The 17666-nt window shown below is 43.8% G+C and overlaps 1 pseudogene; it reads right to left on the reverse strand.

Annotated features, from left to right (window-relative positions):
- Nucleotides 1–3288: 3288 nt before the first annotated feature.
- Nucleotides 3289–5060, reverse strand: LOC125527291 (annotated as a pseudogene).
- Between the last annotated feature and the right edge of the window lie 12606 nt (nt 5061–17666).

The following is a 17666-nucleotide window of genomic DNA, read 5'->3' on the forward strand; positions in this document are numbered from 1 at the left end:
AAACACCATTATATTATGGAATGGAGTTGTGTACAATTTCACGGCAATATGGCATCGGGAAACTCTAAAATATCAGGGTTCGGTAACGGGGAACTCTATAAATTATCAGGGCTCGGTAATGTTTCAAGGAGCATCGGATTCTTTTCTAGAAAGACATGCATGTCATCACGTCATGGAATTTTACATGCACGTGAAACCTTGAGCATCTTAGATTTCCAAATTAGTTCTTTTCAACTCTGCACTTTTTTTACTTATCTCCTTTCTATCAGCTTTCACACCTGAAGAGGCCGGCTCTTCTGGATGCTACACTTTTAGTTTTAACCTCGCTCCCATCCTACGTTGTCCCGTGGGTAGCAGGTTCCATGCCCTAAGGGCATCTCCAATGTTATCTCCCACGGGATCAAACTCAATGAAATTAAAATTTAGGTCCATCACTTTTCTTATCAGAGCAACTCTTTCCTGACCGTTCGATCAACCCCGCTAGAAAGTCCTTGTCGGGTAAACACAACACGTTCACACTTGCAGGTAGGTGGCAGGGTGCTCCCCGCGTGTGACCATCTTCTCCATAAGCATGTCCTTTTTTCTCTCCTCACGCGTAATCTGTCCAAGGGCTTTCTCTTTCTGGCCGGTTGACAGGTTGGTGACACGGCTTATCAATAGCACGACACGTCATCCAACGTGGTGCACACGCATAAATGCATACTCTCACTTGGAGCCTGTTCCTTTGATACGCTAGGATTCAAAAAAAGAAAGAAAGGGAAAAACCTTCACGAATGTATCATATTTGAACATCAAATTTTCATCCAAAATTTGTCTCCGTGCGAAATACTACTCCAGCGCACACGCTAGCCAACTATAGTAGTATATTTTGTTGAACAGATCATGGAAACTACACAAAAGTGTTGGAGTTAATAGATATACCGTGTATGTGTAAGTTTTGACCGACCGATCCAATGAAACTTAATCGCTTTACGAGGTCTGCCTATATATACACAGTTAGAGTTCAGTTAATCTTCACATGAGTATGATGAAAGGAGTGGGCATGCCTATAATATGTGTAGTTTTCTATAGGAAGAAAATTAAACAAAAGGTAAAACAAAATCAAATAATAAAGTTTTCTAAGTAACAATGAATTAGTGGCATTGGTATTATCCTTTAAGAAGAAGGAAAATAATAATCAAAAAAAATTACACAAAATCTACACAAAAATTGCACCTTTTATAATATAAACAAGCCTATACTAGTGAAATTTTCATAAAAACAAATTTTCCTAAAAGGAATGAATTAGTAGCATTGGTATTACCCGTAAAGAAGAAATGAAATAAAAACTTAAATAAATTAAAATAAGTAAATTTTCTAAGAAAGATGAATTAGTGACATTTGTATAATGGTATTACCCTTTAAGGAGAAAGAGAAAAAACAAATAATGACAAAATTTACACACAATTTGCGCAGAATAAGCATACAATTCCGGAATTTTCGCAAAAAAGAATTTTACTAAAAAGAAATGAATTAGTGGCATTGGTATTACCATTAAGGAAGAAAGAAATTGAAATAAAAACTAAAGCAAATCAAAATACTGAAGTTTCTATTCCCTCCGTTCCTAAATTTTAGTCCTTTTAGAGATTCCAATATGGACTACATGCAGAGCAAAGAGTGAATCTACACTCAAAAATATGTGTATATACATCCATATGTAGTCCCTAGGGAATTCTCTAAAAGACCTATATTTAGAAATAGAGGGAGTAAGAAAGAATGAATTACTGACATTGATATTATGCTTTAAGAAGAAAGAAATGTAAAAATAAAACAAATAATAACAAAATTTACAAAGAAATTATGCTTTCCTTAAATATGCAAAAATAAGTATATTATAGTGGATTTTTTTTACCAAAAAGAAGTTTCTTAAGAAAGAATGAATTAGTATTGGCATTACCCTTAAAGAAGAAGCAAATGAAATAAAACTAAGACAAAATAAAAATAAGAAGCTGTCTAAGAAAGAATAAATTTGTGGCATTGGTATTTCCCTTTAAGAACAAAGATAAATTAAATAAAACAAGTAATGATAAAATTTACATAGAAACTATGTTTTTTATAATATGCAAGAATAAGCTATACATTAGTAGAATTTTCACAAAAAGAAGTCCTAAGAAAGAATGAATTAGTGACATTGGTATTACTCTTCAAGAATAAAGGAAATGAAACAACAACTTAAACCAATCAAAATAATGAAGTTTTCTAAGAAAGAATGAATTAGTGACATTGATATTACCCTTTAAGAATAAAGAAAAATGAAATAAAATAATGAAAATATTTGCACACAGTTTACACAAAAAATGTGCTTTTCTATATTATACAAGAATATATAATAGTGGATTTTTTGTGAATGAATTATGGGCACCGGTATTACGCTTCAAGAGAAAATATCCTTGCACATGGTTTTGCATTGAAATTGTACCTTTTCTAATATGCAAAGAACAAGTATATAATATTAAATATTCATTCACACACACCCAACATCCCAAAAATACCAAGATAGAAAAAGACCACCGAATGGAAAAGAAGACATAAACGAAAGAAAAACTAATACAAATAGAAAAAATAGGCAATGAGTAACGGATTTCAAGCACAATAGAGAAATCTTCAGCCCCGGAAGCCCTGAAAATTGACAAAAGGAAAAAAATAGCACAAATCTTGACAAAAGAATCAACGGTTAAAAAATTGACTCGCCCAACTTTAAATTTCAGGCAACTTACATAGTATTCTTCTAAGATGTGCACAATATAGCAAATAGAAACTACTGATTGAGTCCACAATGTTTTAGACTCCTAATTTTATTTCATATTACATTTTTTGTAAAAGATTAAAGTAATAAAAAGTAAAAAATAGCAATATGTTTTTGGTCTTTTTCGGCTCTCATTACATGAAATACTTATACAACTCCAAAAATCAAAACTGTACCTGCAAGCCACATAAATAATGTAAAACAGCTCAGCGCTGCTGGGAACTTGGAGAGATTGCCATTAGTGCAACAACGAGCAGCTCCAGGTCCATCTCAGCGATGATTGCATGCCAGCGATGGGATCGTGTAAACAATTTTTTCCCTCGGCCTTTTCCGACACCACACCCATTATTTCAATATATCATAGTGCACTCTGAAACCCATATGTTAATGCTTACAACAAAGGCACAATATCTATGCATACAACAATAGTGATTGCAATCTGACAAGTAGGTAATCAACCATACATCCAACATAGGTTGCAGTCTTATATAGCATGATCCCGATTAAACTTGTTTTTGCGCAAGTGCCGGGACAAGAATGAGATTTTCCTTGCGACCTACTGTGACGCCGAAGCACTCTTCCATATTGATTTTTACTGTCCCTGCAGGTAGGTCCCAATTGAAGTGGTACATGAGGTTTGCCAACATTATCTCAACAGTCGCCATTCCAAAGTTCATACCTGGGCACACCCTTCGTCCAGTCCCAAAAGGCAAATAATGAAAATTGCTTCCCTTGAAGTCATGAATCATGGTGCTTCCAACATTTTCCATGAAGCGCTCGGGCATGAACTCCTCTGCGCTCTCCCAGTAGGCAGGGTCCCTTGCTAGAGCCCATCCATTGATGATCACACGGGTATCAGACGGTATGGTGTATCCCTCTATGTCGCAGTCGGCCGTGGAGAGGTGGGGCAGGAAGAGCGGCACAGGGCTGTGTAGCCGGAGCGTCTCTTTGATAACACCCTTGAGGTAGATCATGCCACTCAGATCCTCTTCTGTAACCATTTCCTTCCCCTCTGCTACGCTCCTCACTTCAGCTTGGAGCTTGGTCATCACCTCCGGATTTTGGATTAGCTCAGCCATTGCACAATCCAGCACTATGAATGATGTGTCCGTCCCACCTATGAACATGTCCTGCGAAAATAGAGACCACCATTTTTACATGTCAATATATTAGTTATGTTTAATTTTATATGTATCTAAATATGGGGTTATTTATAAGTATGATATGCATACCACCAACACGGCCTTGACGTTTTCTCTCGTGAGGTCGTACTCTTGTTGAATGGAGAGCAATACATCGATGAAATCTGTCTCTCCGTCTTGCTTGATTTCATGGTCCAACATCGTGTTCTTGGCGTGGTCGTTGATGATCTCATCAAGCAAGTCATCCCATTTCTTCTTCACTCTCTCCGCCCTAGCACACACCATCCTCCTTACCACGTCCAGCCTTGCCAACTTGGGGAGTAGTCCTCCAGGTTGAACCCACCTATGAGCATCGAGCTAGTCTCTACCAGCTCGCGGAACAACTCGTTCCGACCGCCGCCTCTGAAGGACTTGCCCGACACAGCATGGCAAACAATATCAGTGGTGAACGAGCTAAGCAGCTTACTAAGGTCCACTACATCGCTCCTGGCGGTTGCCTCGCGGATCCTCGCCAGAGTGTGTTGTACCTGTCGATCATTTTGCCATGGATGAGTGGATGATCAATAGGGATCATCGTATACCATGAATTACAAATTTTCACACGGAAAGACAAAGTCAACACTACTTGGAGCTCAGTAACCACCACAAGGTTTGTTACTAGTAGCCTCTCTAGTCGACAATATATCAACCCTGGCTGGAATCAAACTTCTTCTCTATATTTGGCGATTAATATATTCAAAACTTGTTACTAGTTTGTGTTGAAAATAAATACTTTCACGATATAATTTTTTTATGTCCACATTAATAGAAAAATCTTGTTCTTAGTGACATATTGCAGAAACTGGTACTCAGAAACCAATTACCTCTTTTTCACGGGCGAGACGGTAGGAGCCAACTTTCTTCGAACCAAGAAGATGTGTTGCGACAATCTTTCTAATCTGGCGCCAGTGATCCCCATATGGGGAGAAGGCCATATCAGTTGATCCATAGAAGAGGACGTCAGTCACGGCGGACTGCACCCGGGACGCACACACATGGTCGTGCGTGCGGAGAACTGCCATGGCTGCACGAGCGGACGACACAACGAGGCTGGGGACGGCGCCAAGGCGTAGAAGCATGACATCCGGGCCATGCTTCTCAGCGAGACTGCGGAGGGAAATGTGGGGCAGTGAACCGACGAGGTGGAGGTGGCCGATGAGAGGGAGCTTGTAGGGAGGCGATGGGAGTCTATCGAGCAGCTTGTCTGCTCTCCTTGTGGTTGTCGTGGATGTGGCAAGCCGAACGATGAGGAGGAGGAGGATAAGAGGGCATACGATGAGCACAAGGACTTGGGGCTCATGGAGGCTGTGAAGAACTTGAGCCATGGCTAACTAGCTTGTTCAATGTATTGAGCAAACTTTCTAGTGCGATGGTTGGTGTTCTATTTTCCTCGTAATTTATAGCCCAAAGTATCATTTTTGTTGTCCTCTGTGATGATTTCTCTAGTGGAAATGGTTTGGAGTTTCTTTAACACAATACAATCAAAGTCGCTCACATACAGGAGCATACACTTATTTTTATGAATGCACACCCACACACCCTTTCCCTATGAGGGTCTCCGAGAGATTGAGCTGACATAGCATCTTGAGATAGACGAAGTCACCACAGGTGCCTCGTAGTCGACGGGAATATCTCCTTCTACTGAACGAACATTGCGGAAAAGTCTGAAATAAATCTAGAAAAATGTGAGCACCAACGCAAGTCTTGGACTCGAACTCTGATGGGTTGGGGATAACACTGTCCTCCTAACCATCCAACCATAGATTGGTTTATGAAATCAGTTCGGAGTTGATTCCCTCCTTGTGCGTCACAGAGAAATTCAATTTATGTATCGCACATGGGACGTAACATCAGATGGTCTATCATTGATTGAATGCGTGGATGGGATCACAAAACATCGGATGCTTGAACATACATGGGGAGAAATCAAGTTTACAAAATAACCTAGCCTGTAAATTTTTTTTAGTGTACCAAGTCTGTACTTTTGAGCTTCTTTCTTTCGATCTCTTACGTGCCCCCAAAACAAATAAAGCCACGAGAAAGAACCTATTCGCTCTTGTGCACCTTTGTCCCTACAAGCTAATTAATTAGCTACCGCTCAAAAAAAGTTAATTAATTAGCTCACCAAGGCCGGCCATCGTTTTGTTAAGAAGGCAAACGACTAAATACGGCTGGCCGGCCGAAGTTTCGGCCGGCTGAGCGCGCGCTGTAAGATGTAGGCAGATCCTAAGGTGTGGCTGGCTGGCTGGCTGCGTGTCCCATTTTTTAGAGAGCACGTGTTGGTGGCTCAGCAACGAAGGAGATTTTTTTAATGGAGCCGGCGAGCCGATTTGCTGAGGCGGTGAGCGGTGGCGTACGATGATGACTCTTTTTTTTTGCAACCGTTGTCGATGTTTGCTACGAGCGGAGGGAGGTTTTGCTGTGACCAGCAACCGAGGGAGGTACATTGCGAGCTCGTCCATGGGTGCTGTGGCCGGCGTCCACCGCCACCGGAGCTCCGCCCCGTTGTTAACCGGAGTTGCGACCATCGCCATATTGACTGCAACCTACGGGCGCTTGGTGTTGCATGCGTGGAGCCAACGAGAAACACATGGGATGCAGTGATCGTCGGCGAGGGGGGCGAACCAGCGATGTTGGAGGCGGTGCTTCGAGGTTGGTCGTTCACTCCCGCATGGCGAGTGTTGGCGGCCCACTGCTCCTTTTCTCCGCTGGCGTTGTCGGATTTGTTTTTGGGAGAGAAAACGACACGAGAAGCCCCGATCTAACAGCCATACATGCACGTATCCAACGCCTACGCGGTGACCGGCACAAATTTGGGCCGGCCGACTGACGGCTAGCACTGGCCTATTAAGGAACAATTCATAACATGCTACTCCAAAAATAATGCAAACCATAGACCTTTCGACACCACATGTTGTACGAGGATAACCTTTGGCAGGGAAGGAGGCCATAGTCTCAAACAAATTGATAAAATTTCATCGGTACGAGAAGAAGGCGTTAAGTTCCTATCAGCTACCTGCTACCTTGTCCAGGAATCAAAAGTTGGCCAGCTCCAAATATATATATTATACAAGCTCCCGTACGAATCTTTCATATGATATAGCTATATAACAAAGAGCCTATCAATGATGTAGCTATAATAATCTGTGCTCTGTTGTACGGGGAGATTCCTGTGCAAACCTTTACAAAATTCCTAGTACTGGACTACTAGCTACTCCCTCCGTTCCGAATTACTTGTCTTAAATTTCTCCACCTGAGAAAGCCGCCGGATCCGCTCGCGCGGCCGCCCGTGATGGTGGCGGCGAGGCCTCGGCCGCTCCTTTCCTCAAGGAGGACCTCGGATCTGGGGCGGCGGCCCTTCTTGGCGAGGCGGCGGCGCCTTTCGGCCGACGTCGTTCGCGGGGTGCTCTGGCCGGCGGCCTCGACCACGCGGGTGGTGAGACGACGGCGGGTGGCGGCGGTGGCGCGGAGGTCTTCCCCTCCTTGTCAGATCTGCGGGTGGCTCCTTTCCCCTGTATCCCTCGTCCCCGCCGCTTCTCGCCAGCCTCCTCCCGAGTGCCGATATGATGTGGGTGGGTGTTCGGTGGTCTGGTCCTGGGCCGCGGGAAACCGTTGGCCGGCTTGGCCGGCCTGGCAGCATCGACGTCCCCGACGCCGTCTCCCCTTGGAGGTGCTGCGGAGGTCCTTCCCCTTTCCACCCCTGTTCCTCCTCCCGGGTGAAAGCCCAAAATCTGGCTTGGATTGGGCGGCGACGGCGCGCTATGCGTCGTGTCTTCCTTGGGGGCGCCGCCTGGGGAGGGTTGCGCTCAGGTGAGGGGTTCAAGGTCGGAGCTTGGGTGGCTTGGGTGGTCCAGTGACGGCGGTGGCATGAGGTTCTCCTCGTTGGCCTGCCGGTTTACTTGATGCCTCTGTTGCCTTTCTTCAGTAGCTGCACCTGGTGGTTTTCCTGCAGCTCTCCGGCGTTCTAGGTTGTGGCGATGCGGCAGTCGCGGAGTGCTCGAATGTTCAAGTGGTGGTGTGTGCTGCGGCTGCTCCAGGTCCCGAAGCTGGCACGTCCCCTGCTCTAGGGTGAGAGTCTCTCAAGTCCGCCGGGTATGGCGCCTTGCGAGCCATGGCGAGAGGGAAGGGTCCCTCTGCGACGAGAGAGACGGCGGATGTGTGATGTCTTTCTACTTGGGCGTTGGTCGGGCTCACTTGCCACACTTGTTGCAAGCAGGTCCTCGTCGTGCTCGTGTGTGCCTCACCCTTAGATGGCTGTTTGGCTGTAGTCTTCGGCTAGGACAAGCTTCGAGCTTTGTTTTCTTGTATTCTTTTTGAGCTTGTGCGACCCGTTGAGTTGTAAGCCTCCTAGAGTGTCCCCTTGTATCGTTTGGTTGTGGGGTTTGTGTGTGTTTGTATTTCCTGGCCGGTTGATGGCTTTGTTAATTCAAAACCGGGCTCTTCGCGAGCCTTCGTTCTAAAATTTTTTTTGTCTAGATACGGATGTATCTAGCACTAAAATGAGTCTAGATACATCTGTATCTAGACAAATCTAAGACAAGTAATTTGGAACGGAGGGAGTAGTTTATACTTGTTCTATTCGATCTTGACCTAGATGGCTACTGTGTCTCCACATGGTGTGGCCGATCAAATGCAAATCTCAAGAGGCATTGGAGAATGCGTACATGGTTTATGAGATCCACTCGGCATTATTTTATGCACGATTGAGTAAACTAAACTAACATGTTACATGCACGTGTTGGTATGGTTACATTTGAAATGATAATGTCGACTGATGTATGGAGTACTTGTTTCGTCATAGGTAATTTTAATAAATTGATACAGTAATCTACCCAGTCAGTATCATGGCTACTTAGCACAACTACTAAAACAAAAATACAAACTAATACATCCCTTGAAATATAATATAAGGTGCCTTGGACATTAACATGGTCTACAAGGGTGTTTTGAACATTAATTCTTAGGGAAGTATGCTACATCAAATCGAAGTAAGTATGGACTAAAAGAATATATGTCATGACAGATCGATTGGTTTTGATACAGTAATTATCGGTAAGTATTGTTTAACAATCTTCAAAATAATTAGAAGTTTGGCTTCCATAGATACTAGCCTTATTTGAACACATGGAGTGATTAAATTACTCGGTCTTAGGTAGATTATCATTGTCATTCAAAGCTTCACATCCAAACAAAGTCAACTCGAGATTTATCCATGATCAGATATCACACTATGTAGCTAAATTTTCAAAGAAAAGAAGGAAGATAGTTTCTCCCCTTGCATTTACATCCACAAGCTTGTTGATTTTACAGCAGAAAAATGAATGTGCTGGTCACAAAGAATTTATGTTGCCAGATTCTGAACTTTGCTAATGAAAATCGGATTGAAAATCGGATATGCAAGTCGCCCTATATCCATGTGCGTTAGTTAGGGGCAGGTTTCACATCAGGCTATTGTTTTTACAATTGATTTTCTTTTTCCGTGCACATGGTGAGCTCGTGACCAATATGGTGAAACAAACAGAATAGGTTTGAATTCAACAAATGGTATCAAAGAAACATAATAGTTTGAAGAAGAAAAACATATGTGGATAACTGAAAATCCCATAATTACTTCTTAGAATCCAAAAGATCTTATTTTACCTCTAATACATATGTATATCCTGATTTCGACCGATTTGTACAGTCCTCCCTGACATCGAGTGCATGGATTCCTAGCTAAGTGGGCAGATCAATGACACTACGCAACCGCAAAAATAAATGGTGTACGTACTTTATACGGAGTATAATACACTCATGTTTTTCCTTGCAGTTTTATATGTGTAGAAATAGTTAACCTCTCTATACTACCATAGTTTAGTCCATTGAACGGAGAAAAGACAGACCTAGCTAGGCAATATGTGAAATCTGTGATTAGTATGTAATCACGTTACTGATGTGCCGCTGTTCTTGAATATTTTAAAAAATTGACTGGACTCTCGGTTCTTTTCTGTATTAATGTTTGTTGTGTACTGGATACTATAAGAGCAAATTTTTGAATGCAGCCGGCATCTGTGCTGAAGAAGAACACATGATTGGACAAGGTGAGCTGTGATTTACGGATGAAGGACTGTCAGTCCTATACTTATCCAATCGGCATACACACAATCTGTGAGCTCGCGATGGTTAACTGAACTTAACTGAAAACTCACTCGAAAGTAGATGACCAGCTAGAGTTACTAAAACTTAACAGTGAAACCTCCCTAATCTAGATGTTCGACTGCATGATCTCGATGATGCCAATTTGCGTGTGCAGCTCCTAGAAGCGCGCATGTCCGAGCGATTTTGTGAGGCTGCTCCTGTGTACTGATATAATCAACTGCAATCATACCATTCTTCACACAGTCACGAATGAAGAGGTACCTAAGATTAATGTGCTATTGTGCTTACTTCGATCGTGGAACACATGATTATTGCAAAGTTGTATGGCAGATTTGTTGTCGACGCGAAGTTCAGCCTACAGAGGGTCTTCCTTCAATAGATCACCGAGAAGACGGCCGGTCCAAACTCCCTAACAGGCGGCCGTCACGGCATCTATGTACTCCGACTCGCATGGTGAGAGAGTGATGACCTGCTTTTGAGGATGCCAGCCGACCGGTCAGGAGCCATAGAAGAACAACATTCCCAATGTGCTCGCTATCATCTATGTATCCTCCCATAGTCCCATATCAGCATCACTGAATCCACGAACCTTTGGTAGTGGAGCATGCCAACAAGGCTCTGGTAAAGCGCCGCATCTGCTAACGGGCTGATGCTTGACCTGTAGAGCTTCAAGCGCACCTCCATGGGAGTATGGCAGGGGTTGCAGGCTTTGTGCCGCACTACTTCGCAGGTGGCGTTCTTTTTTACTTTGAAGATCCATTTCAATCCAATTGGCCAATGTCCTGTAGGGAGGTTACCATGTCGCGTTCTCCTCGACCGAGCCCATTTCCTTTAGCATCGCACGGCGCCATATGTCAGGCGGCTCCGCCTCCGCAAAGTTAACCAGCTCATTGGCGAGCACCAGGTAGAGTTTGTCAGCCTCCAATGTTGGGACAAAACCTAGACGAACCTCTCTCTCTCTCTCTCTCACTCGCACGCAGCCTTTCTTTTTTAGTTTCTTCTTTTTTTGGCAATGTGCATCCGTCATGTCACTTGGGCATTGCGTTGTTGCAGAGACTGGATGTAATTAATATCTTTGCGATATTAATATATGAGGTTTTTTACAATACCCTGATACTCCTTACATGGAGGTGGGAGTACCAACAAAATCTCACCGTTGATTTCAGAGGGCACTTTAGGCCTTTTGTCTCCGTAATTTAGGTATAATTTTAAGATTTTCCCTTGATCTAATTTCCTAATCTGATCACCTGAAAAAAGAAAAAAGAAATCTCTTCCGATCAAGCGCAAGCCGCCGCCTCTGATCGTGCACAATGACCGGTGGCACATCCTCCCGGGGGAATCTTCTCAGTCCCCAGGCCCGATCACACACATGCATAAAAAATTGGCAACCTAGCCGCCGGCAAGTGCTCCCGGCGACCCAGCCCTCCCCTGGATCTAGCAATCAGTTCATTCCAATTCCAACAATCACACAATTACTAATAGTTGTATACTTGTATTTCACCGCATCGCGTTCCCTTTTGAGATCTGATGTATTGATTTCGTTTTGGGGATATGAAGAAGTCCTGCTCTATGGGTCCCCAGCTTAATCGCCGGTTGCATGTTGATCATATCCCTTAATTAGTGGAGAATTAACAATCTAATTCTAGATTACCAAATTACCCTCGAACTGGTGGTACTTTCCAACTTTTAATGATAGTACTCCAAGACATCTATACTAGAGTGCCAAACAATCGTATCCATCAGATTAGAGTAAATGGAGGGCTTATATTCATTTGAAGGTACCATAAAACACCTCCATCAGCTATCTTCTACCTCGTCCAGGAGTCAAACGTTGGCCAGCTTCAAATTATACTACAAGCTCCCGTACGAATCTTTCATACTACGTATAGCTATATAACAAAGAAACTATTAATGATGTGAATAATCATGAGTGGACGAGGTAGAAGATAGCTGATGGGAACTTAACGCCTTCTTCTGGTACCGATTTATTAATTTATTTGATACTATGGCCTCCTCCCCTGCCAAAGGTTATCCTCGTGCAACATACGGTGTCGAACGGTTGAGTATTTTATGAACGAAACTTATTAACTCCGAACGTTCGGATTTTAAGCATGGCAACCTAAATGTTTTTCATGGCAACTTTAGTTCAGGTGATGTTGGCAAACATGGTAATTTTTTAACAAAAAATGAACTGGGACAAAGTTGTCATGTGTCAACGACTAAAGTTGCCACCTCGCATCAACTAAAATTGCCATCAAAAAATGTTCGAAATGTTAAAATCCGAACGTTCAGGATTTATTGGGATCCTTTATAAATTATTTCTTAAAATAACGATGGCCGGCCTTGGTAAGCTAATTAATCAGCTTGTAGGGAAAAAGGTGCGTGCTCATAGCAACCCTGATGCAAGAGAAATCAGATTGGTTCACAAGAGCGAATAGGTTCTTCTTGTGGCTTCATTTGTTTTGGGGGCAGAAAAAGTACAGACTTGGTTAGGGCAGCTCACCCCTCAAAATAGTGGAGGATCCGGCAAAGTAAACCCTTAGTGGAGTATATTTACTACACTAAGTTTTGGCTGGACCCATCTAATCCCCTATATATAACGGAGTAAAAACCAAATTTGCATAAAGTTCAAGATATATTCGATTTAAACAACCGAAATTTGACATAATGTGCATATATTCAACCAAAATTTGCATAAAGTTCAACATAGATTCTATTTAAATTAATCTTTGGCTTAAACACAACCTAAACATAAACTCTAATCACTATTATAGAGTGCTATCCATTTGGCCCGCTTCATACCACCGATCTTAGGGTTCGGCCCTGTGTCCTTGTCGCCGCAGTCGGGGAAGATGCGGCGCCATTCTTCGACGTCGATCTCCTGTCGTTGCCGCAGTCGGGGAAGATGCGGTGCCATTTTTCGACGTCGATCTCCTTCTCCTTGTGCTCGTCGTCGTCGGAGAGGACGACGACCGCCCCACCCCCCATCCCCGGCGCCCACCATGTGGTCGGCGAATCGCTTGCGCAAACGTATGTACGGCGACTTACATATCCGATATTTTCATTAGCGAAGTTCAGAATCTAGCAACATAAATTCTTTGTGACCAGCACTTCCATTTTTCTTCTGTGAAAGCAACAAGCTTGTGGATGTAAACGCAAGGTGAGAAACTATCTTCCTTTTTTTTGAAAATTTAGCTAATAGTGTGATATCTAATCATGGGTAAATCTCGAGTAGACTTTGTTCGGATGTGAAGCTGGGAATGACAATGATAATCTACCTAAGACCAAGTAATTTAATCACTCCATGTCTTCAAGTAAGGCTAGCATCTATGGAAACCAAACTTTTAACTATTTTGAAGATTGTTCAATACTTACCGATAATTACAGTATCAAAACCAATCGATCTGTCATGACATGTATTCTTTTAGTCCATACTTACTTTAATTTGATGTAACATACTTCCGTAAGAACTAATGTTCAAAACACAACCTTGTAGACCATGTTAATGTCCAAGGCACCTTATATTGTATTTCAAGGGATGTATTAATTTGTATTTTTGTTTTAGTAGTTGGCTAAGTAACCATGACACTGACTGGGTAGATTAGCGTATCAATTTATTAAATTACCTATGGCGAAACAAGTACTCCATACATCATTTATCAGTCGACATTGTCATTTCAAATGTCTAATGTAACCATCCTTAATACTCACCCCACACATCCATGTAACATGTTAGTGTACTTAATCATGCATAAAATAATGCCGAGTGGATCTCATAAATCATGTACGCATTCTCCCATGTGTCTTGAGATCTGCATTTGATCGGCCACCATGTGGACACAGTAGCCATCTAGGTCTAGTATAAACTAGTAGTCTAGTACTAGGAATTTTGTAAAGGTTTGCACAAGAATCTCCCCGTACAACAGAGCATAGATTATTATAGCTACATCGTTAATACGCCCTTTGTTATATAGCTATATCATACGAAAGATTCGTACGGGGAGCGTAGTACTCCCTCTGTTCCATAATATAGTGCGCTCGCGCTTTCCATGATTCAAGTTTGACCATAAATTTAACCAACAAGGCCAACTGCGGTGAAAGAAAAAAAATTATATCATTGAATTCATATCAAAAATACAAATTCAGTAGGATAATTTTTGCTCCCGCCACAGTCGGTTTGGTAGTTAAATTTACGGTTAAACTTGAATCTTAAAAAGCGCGGACGCACTATGTTATGAAATGAAGGGAGTAGTATATTTGGAGCTGGACAACTGGTGACTCCTAGACGAGGTAGCAGGTAGCTGATAGGAACTTAACGCCTGCTTCTGGTACCGATCAAATTTTATCAATTTGTTTGAGACTATGCACGGCCTCCTCCCCTGCCACTGTCCTCGTACAACATGCAGTGTCGAAAGGTCGATGGTTTGCATTAGTTCTAGGGTAGCATGTTACGAATTGTTTGTTAACAGGCCATTGTTAGCCGCCTGTCGGCCGGGCCAAATTTAGGCCGGTCACCGCACAGGCGTTGGATGCATGCACGTATGGCCGTTGGATCGGGGCTTCTCATGTCGTTTTATTTCTTAAAAACAAATCTGAGGGTGCCAGTGGAAAAAGAGAGCAGTGACCCGCCGGCACCCACCATGGACGAGCGAACGCGCAACCTCGAAGCACCGCCTTCAACACCGCCGGTTCGCCGCCCGCAATACCAGTCATCGTCCTCGCCGGTGATCACTACCTGCCATGCGTTTCTCGTTGGCCCCACGCATACAATACCGAGCGCCCACAGGTTGCAGTCAATATGGCGATGGTCACAACTCCGGTTAACGACAGGACGCAGCTCCAGGGGCGGCGGTACCTCCCTAGGTTGCTGATCGCAGCAAAACCACCTGCTGGTCATAGCAAGCGCAGACAACTGTTACAGAAAAAAAAGTCATCATCGTTCGCCGCCGCAGCCCATGGCAACTCGGCTTGCCGGTTCCAACAAATTTGAGCCCCGGTTCTAGCAAAAGATCTCCTTCGTTGCTGAGCCCATCGCGGTCGCCAAGCTCATCATTCGTGGATGTAGCCCCCCCCCCCCCCCCCCCCCCCCCCCCCCCCCCCCCCCCCCCCCCCCCCCCCCCCCCCCCCCCCCCGCGGGCGTTGTTTGCAGCTCCTCACGTCCATGGCATGTGGTGTAGGCTGCATGGGGCCACCAGCAAGTGCTCTCCAAAAGAATTTCGCGGCGCACAAGCAGCTAGCCGCAATGTAGGATCTGCCTACATCCTATGATGCGCGCTCCGCCGCCCGAAGCTGTATTTAATCGTTTGCCTTCTTAATATAACTATGGCCCTGTTTGAATTCATTGGTTAGAGTTAATTTGAGCTAGTTTGGGCTCAAATAGCTCTAAAGTATCCGAACATGAGGGCTAGCTAGTTTGAGCTAGTTACATCTAACTCACCTAAAAAAAAACTATCCCACCCAAGTGATGCTAATTGGAGCTAGTTCTCCTTGTGCATTTATTGTCAATCTAATCTTGTCTTCCAAACACCTATTTGGCTAGAGTTGGTTTAGGGCCAGTCATGAGTTAAAAACTAACTCTAACCTCTAGCTAAGTTAGAGTATCCAAACAGGGTCTATGGCCGGTCTTGGTGAGCTAGCCCGATGGAAGAGAAGTCAGATTGGGGCACAAGCTAGAGCGAAGAGGTTCTTTCTTGTGGATTCATTTGTTTTTGGAGGCACCTAAGAGCATCCAAAGAAAGAAGCTAAGAAGTACAGACATGGTACACTAAAGAAAAAAGCTATGTTCAAGCATCCGATGTTTTGTGATTCCATCCAGGCATTCAATCAATGGTAGAGTCGCATGTGCGATACACAAATTGGATTTCTCTATGACGCACAAGGAGGGAATCAACTCCAAATCGATTTCACGGACTAATCCGTGATTGAAAGATTAGGAGGACAGTAGTATTCCTAACCCATCAGAGTTTGAATTCTAGACTTAACATTGGTGTTTATATTTTCTAGATTTATTTCAGACTTTTCGACGATGTTCGTTCAGTGAGAGGAGATGTTCCTGTCCACTACGAGACGCCGGTGTGACACTTCGTGTATCTCAAAATCAAACACCAAGAAAAACTATAGAAATAGTAGCATCACTTGGGCTATAATTTATCACAGAGGAGATGTTCCCATCCACTAGAGAAATCATCACAGAGGACAACAGAAATGATACTTTAGGAATTCTCAAGAAAAACTATAAAATAGTAGCAGGACTTGGGCTATAAATTACGGGGAAAATCAAACACCAAGCCATCGCACTAGCTAGCTAGAAAGTTTTCTAAGTACATTAAACAGGCTAGTTAGCCATGGCTCAAGTTCTTCGCAGCTTCCATGAGCATGAAGTCCTTGTGCTCATCGTATGCCCTCTTGTCCTCCTCCTCCTCATCCTTCAGTTTGCCACGTCCACGACAACCACAAGGAGAGCAGACAAGCTGCTCCACAGACTCCCATCGCCTCCCTACAAGCTCCCTCTCATCGGCCACCTCCACCTCGTGGGCTCACTGCCCCACATTTCCCTCCGCAGTCTCGCCGAGAAGCATGGCCCCGATGTCATGCTTCTACGCCTTGGCGCCGTCCCCAGCCTTGTTGTGTCGTCCGCTCGTGCAGCCATGGCAGTTCTTCGCACGCAGACCATGCGTTTGCGTCCCGGGTACAGTCCGCCATGACTGACATCCTCTTCTATGGATCAACTGATATGGCCTTCTCCCCATACGGGGATCACTGGCGCCAGATAAGAAAGATCGTTGCAACACATCTTCTCAGTTTCAAGAAAGTTGGCTCCTACCGTCTTGCCCGGGAAAAAGAGGTAATTGGTTTCTGAGTAGTAGTTTCTGCAATATGTCACCAAGAACAAGATTTTTCTATTAATATGGATAGAAATTTTTTATATCGCGAAAGTATATTTTTTCCAAGACAAACTAATAGCGAGTTTTCAATATATTAATCGTCAAACATAGAGAAGAAGTTTGACTCCGCGTTGATATATTTTCGACTAGAGAGGCTACTACTAACAAACCTTGTGGTGGTTAGTGGTTACTGAGGTCCAAGTAGTGTTGACTTTGTTTTTCGGTATGGAAATTTGCAATTCATGGTATACATTGACCACTATTGATCATCCACTCATCCATGGCTGAATGATCGACAGGTACAACACGCTATGGTGAGGATCCGCGAGGCAGCCGCCAGGAGCGCTGCAGTGGATCTTAGTAAGCTGCTTAGCTCGTTCACCACTGATATTGTTAGCCATGCTGTGTTGGGGAAGTCCTTCAGAGGTGGCGGTCGAAACGAGTTATTCCGCGAGCTGGTAGAGACTAGCTCGATGCTAATAGGTGGGTTCAACCTAGAGGATTACTTCCCCAAGTTGGCAAGGCTGGACGTGGGGGGCAACCGCCCCCCCCCCTCCCCTAGCTCAAAGAAAAATTTGCATATATATCTATGTATTTGACCAAATTTTCCACCAAAAATCAGCATATTGTGATTTTGTTTGCCCCTCCTAGCCAATGCCCCCCCCCCCCCCCCCCCCC

The sequence above is a fragment of the Triticum urartu genome, unplaced genomic scaffold (assembly GCF_003073215.2).
Source record: "Triticum urartu cultivar G1812 unplaced genomic scaffold, Tu2.1 TuUngrouped_contig_3490, whole genome shotgun sequence".
In the NCBI taxonomy this organism is placed as follows: domain Eukaryota; kingdom Viridiplantae; phylum Streptophyta; class Magnoliopsida; order Poales; family Poaceae; genus Triticum; species Triticum urartu.